We start from the raw sequence: 4269 nt of genomic DNA, 5'->3' as shown, positions 1-4269 counted from the left end.
ACGTAACTGAGTCCCAGAGAAGTGAAGTGATTTGCCCAAGGTTACACAGCAGACAACTGACAGATCCAGGATTAAAACTCATGATATCTGACTCCCAGGCCTGTGCTCTATCCACTATGTCATGCTGCTCCTCATCCCACCTTTAGCCCCCCAGAACAAATTATTAATTTATTTATCCACATTAATGTATGTTTCCCCAAATAGACTGTAAGTTCCTTGTGGGCAGGGAATGTGTTCAGCAACTCAGTTGTATTGTGTTCTCCCAAGCACTTTAGTACAATGCTCTGCACATAGTGTAAGTGCTCAATTAGTATGAGTGATTGATTGATTATTACTTTCTTACATTTCTAATCTCCCCTTCAACATAACTATGTCCCTCTAGCAAATCATTCTGATCTGTTCATCCACACATTAATTCGAAACTCCTGAACCTACTAACATTTTCCACCAGCTTTTCTTCCTGTTACAGTGAACAGCTACAGCGAAGTAGCTTGGCCTGTGGACAGAGCACGGTCCTGGGAGTCAGAGGACCTGGGTTATAATCCTTACTCTGCCCCATATCTGAAGTGTGACCTTGGGCAAGTAGCTCCACTCCTCTGGGCTTCAGTTACCTCATATGTAAAATGGTGATTAAGACTGAGCCTCATGTGGGACGTAGACTGTGTCCAATCGGATGAAATTGTACCTACCCCAGTGCTCAGTACGTGGCCTGGAACATGGTAAGTGCTTGAAAAATACCATTAAACAAAAGAAAGTACAGTGAAGTTGAAATGCTCATTACTACAGGGTGAAGTGTTTTCTTTTGTTTGGTTTGAACCTTCCTCCCAAAGCCTTGAAGGTGTCACCTTCTCCTCATGTGGTGTTATTTGCTCCCCCCTTCTAGACTGTAAGCCTGCTGCCTGTAGGGATTGTGTCTCCTTATTGCTGAATTGTACTTTCAAGCACTTAGGACACTGCTCTGCACAAAGTAAGCATTCTATAATTACAATTGAATGAATGAATAAATTAATTAAAGACTACCACTTCCAGATTTGTTCTGTCTGCAGCCTTCACAAATTTATTGACTTTGATCACACCACCTCTCAGATTTGAACCTTAACGCTTTAATTCTCTCTTCACAAGGAAGCTTTGGAACCCCCGATCATGTCTGTTGCCTGTCTCTGGTTCTTCTCCAGATCCACTTTATCTTTCTTATAATGGAGCAACCAGATCACAAATCAACAGTTACTTTGAGATATATTACCTGAAGCATGCTTGATAACTCTGAGCCCATTATCATATAATTGTAATTTGGATTGTTTCTCCCTAGGTGGATCACCTTTTCCTTTCTCACCTGAAAGTGCTCTCCCCCTTTTAAAATACATCAACCATTCTAGAGACTAGTAAAATATCTGCCACCTTCTTCCTCTCCCCTGTTGCAGTAAAAAGAAGGTTAAGAATATTTCCAACACAAATATTACTTCGGTACACCTTTACTTCGGTACACCTTTACTTAACCAACGTAGTGTATTTGGGCACCTTAAAATGGTTCACTGTCTTTTTGAATATGTATATATCCTCTAGATTGTGATCTTATTGTGGGAAGGACCATGTCTACCAACTCTGTTGTGTTATAATCTTTCAAGTGCTTAGTGTTGTGCTCTGCACACAGTAAGCACTTATTCATTCATTCATTCATTCTATCGTATTTACTGAGCGCTTACTTTGTGCAGAGCCCTGTACTAAGCGCTTGGGAAGTACAAGTTGGCAACATATAGAGATGGTCCCTCCCCAACAGCGGGCTCACAGTCTAGAAAGGGGAGGCAGAGAACAAAACAAAACATATTATCAAAATAAAATAAATAGAATAGTAAAAATGTACAAGTAAAATAAATAGAGTAATAAATATGTACAAACATATATGCAGGTGCTGTGGGGAGGGGAAGGAGGTAGGGCGGGTGGGATGGGGAGGGGGAGAGGAAGGAGCAGGATCAGTCTGGGAAAGCCTCCTGGAGGAGATGAGCTCTCAGTAGGGCTTTGAAGGGAGGAAGAGAGATAGCTTGGTAGATGTGTGGAGGGAGGGCATTCCAGGCCAGGGGGAGGACGCGGGCCGGGGGTCGACGGCGGGACAGGCGAGAACGAGGCACAGTGAAGAGGTTAATGGTGGAGGATCTGAGGCTGCGGGCTGGGCTGTAGAAGGAAAGAAGGGAGGTGAGGTAGGAGGGGGCAAGGTGATGGGAAACCTTGAAGCCAAGGGTGAGGAGTTTTTGATATGATCTGATTGATTGATGTCCATTTTTTCTTTCTTTTATTTTTCTATTAAGTTCATTGTGTCTGACCCCGCACTCGGCTATGAGTTCCTTGAGAGTGAAGATTTTATTTTAGAAATCTGTTATCCTGTCCCAAGCATTTAGTAGAGTGATCTGCACAAAGAAGATGCTCAACAAATACTTTTGATTTATTGATTGATTACTTACCATTAGGTAGTGATGGGAATATCTTTTAGGTCTAGCCCATCTAGATTATTGATTATCTGGATTTTTGACTATCTGGATTGTATTTAGTTCTGAATGATCAGAGACGCAGCACAAGTAGATAGTAGGCAGAGCACAAGTCTAGGAATCAGAATGACCTGGGTTCTAATACTGAATTCACCACTTGCCTACTGTGTGACTTAGTGTAAGTCATTTCACTTCTCTGTAATCTCAGTTACTCAGTATCTCAGTTATTCCACCTGTAAAATGAGGAATAAGACTGTGAGCCACTTTTGGGACATGGACTATGTCTAACCTGATTAGTTTGTATCTATCTCAAAACAGTCAGAGCTCGAACATAGTAAGTACTTAACAAGTTCCATATAAAAGGATCCAGTTTATGTAAAGTGGTATTGTAATGCACATTTTATTTTATACATTTGTGGTACCTCCTTGGTAGATGGAAAACTCTCTAAGGACAGGAAGTGAGTTTTCTCCTCCCTTGTCTTCTGAACAGAGCTGATGCCCTTTCTAATAGTCTCCAACATTCTGATAGTTGTTTTGTTCTTCTTTTCTTGTATTTTTATGTACATGAGGTGCATGTGCGCTCTCCCTGTGTTCAGGTCAGTGTCTATAGTCTACACTATCATCACCTACATGCTTGACCCCATCATCTACACTGTGAGAATCTCAATCATTGCTATTATGTGACTGTGCAATTAGAAGAGTTGAAACCTAGAGGTCCTTTTTAGCCTAATTATTTTAGAAATCTGTCAAAAATGCAACAATAGAGAACCTTTAAATGTCTTCTTATTTGGTCATTATGATTCTAATATGAATCAGATTCTTATTCTCTTTCCAGATAAACCAACTCTTACCCATGTCCTTCATGGAAAACATGGAGAAAAAAAATAATGTGATAAAATTCATCCTCCTGGGTTTTACCCAAAGTTCGGAGATTCAGAGAGCATTCTTTGTCAATTTTCTCTTATCCTATCTTGTCACCCTGATGGGGAAATCTGCACATCACCATAGCCACAAAGGCCAGTCAAACTCTGGGCATGTCCATATACTTATTTCTAGGCTTTTTATCCTTCATAGATACCTGCTATGCATCATGTGTGGCTCCCAATATGATTATAGATTTGCCACAGGAGAGGAAAATTATCTCCTTCAATGGCTGCATGTCACAGCTCTTTTCACATCATTTGTTCACTGGTGCCAAGATTGTCCTTCTCATGGCGATGGCCTACGACCACTACGTGGCCATCTGTAAGCCCCTGCACCACATGGCTATCATGAGTCATCGTGTGTGTGGCCTGCTGATGGGGGTGGCCTGGACAGGAGGCTTCCTTCACACAACTATCCAGATTCTCTTCATGGTCCACTTGCCATTCTGTGACCCCAAAATGATCGATCACTTTGCCTGTGACTTGTTCCCTTTGTTGAATCTTGCTTGCACTGACATCCATGTCTGCAGCCTGTTTGTCATGGCCAACAGCATGGCGAAGTGTATATTACGTTTTCTCCTACTGGACTTTTCTTACATTGTCACCTGGCGCTCCCTGAGGTCTCACAGTTCTGTGGTGAGGTGGAAAGCCCTCTCTACCTGTGTCTCCAACATTCTGATAGTTGTTTTGTTCTTTTTCCACGTATTTTAATGTACATGAGGCCCATGTGCACTCTCCCTGTGGACGGGTCGGTGGCTATATTCTACACTATCATCACCTACATGTTGAATCCCATCATCTACACTGTGAGAAACGTGGAGGTGAAAAATACCATGAAGAAGCTATGGAGCAGGAAAGTGCAATGA

At 41.9% G+C, this 4269-nt stretch overlaps 1 pseudogene; it reads left to right on the top strand.

The window, feature by feature from the left end:
- Positions 1–3333: 3333 nt before the first annotated feature.
- Positions 3334–4269, top strand: LOC119925454 (annotated as a pseudogene).

The sequence above is a fragment of the Tachyglossus aculeatus genome, chromosome 3 (genome assembly GCF_015852505.1).
Source record: "Tachyglossus aculeatus isolate mTacAcu1 chromosome 3, mTacAcu1.pri, whole genome shotgun sequence".
In the NCBI taxonomy this organism is placed as follows: Eukaryota; Metazoa; Chordata; class Mammalia; order Monotremata; family Tachyglossidae; genus Tachyglossus; species Tachyglossus aculeatus.
The sequence above is the reverse complement of the archived record's forward strand: the minus strand, read 5'-3'. Positions and strand labels throughout refer to the sequence as shown.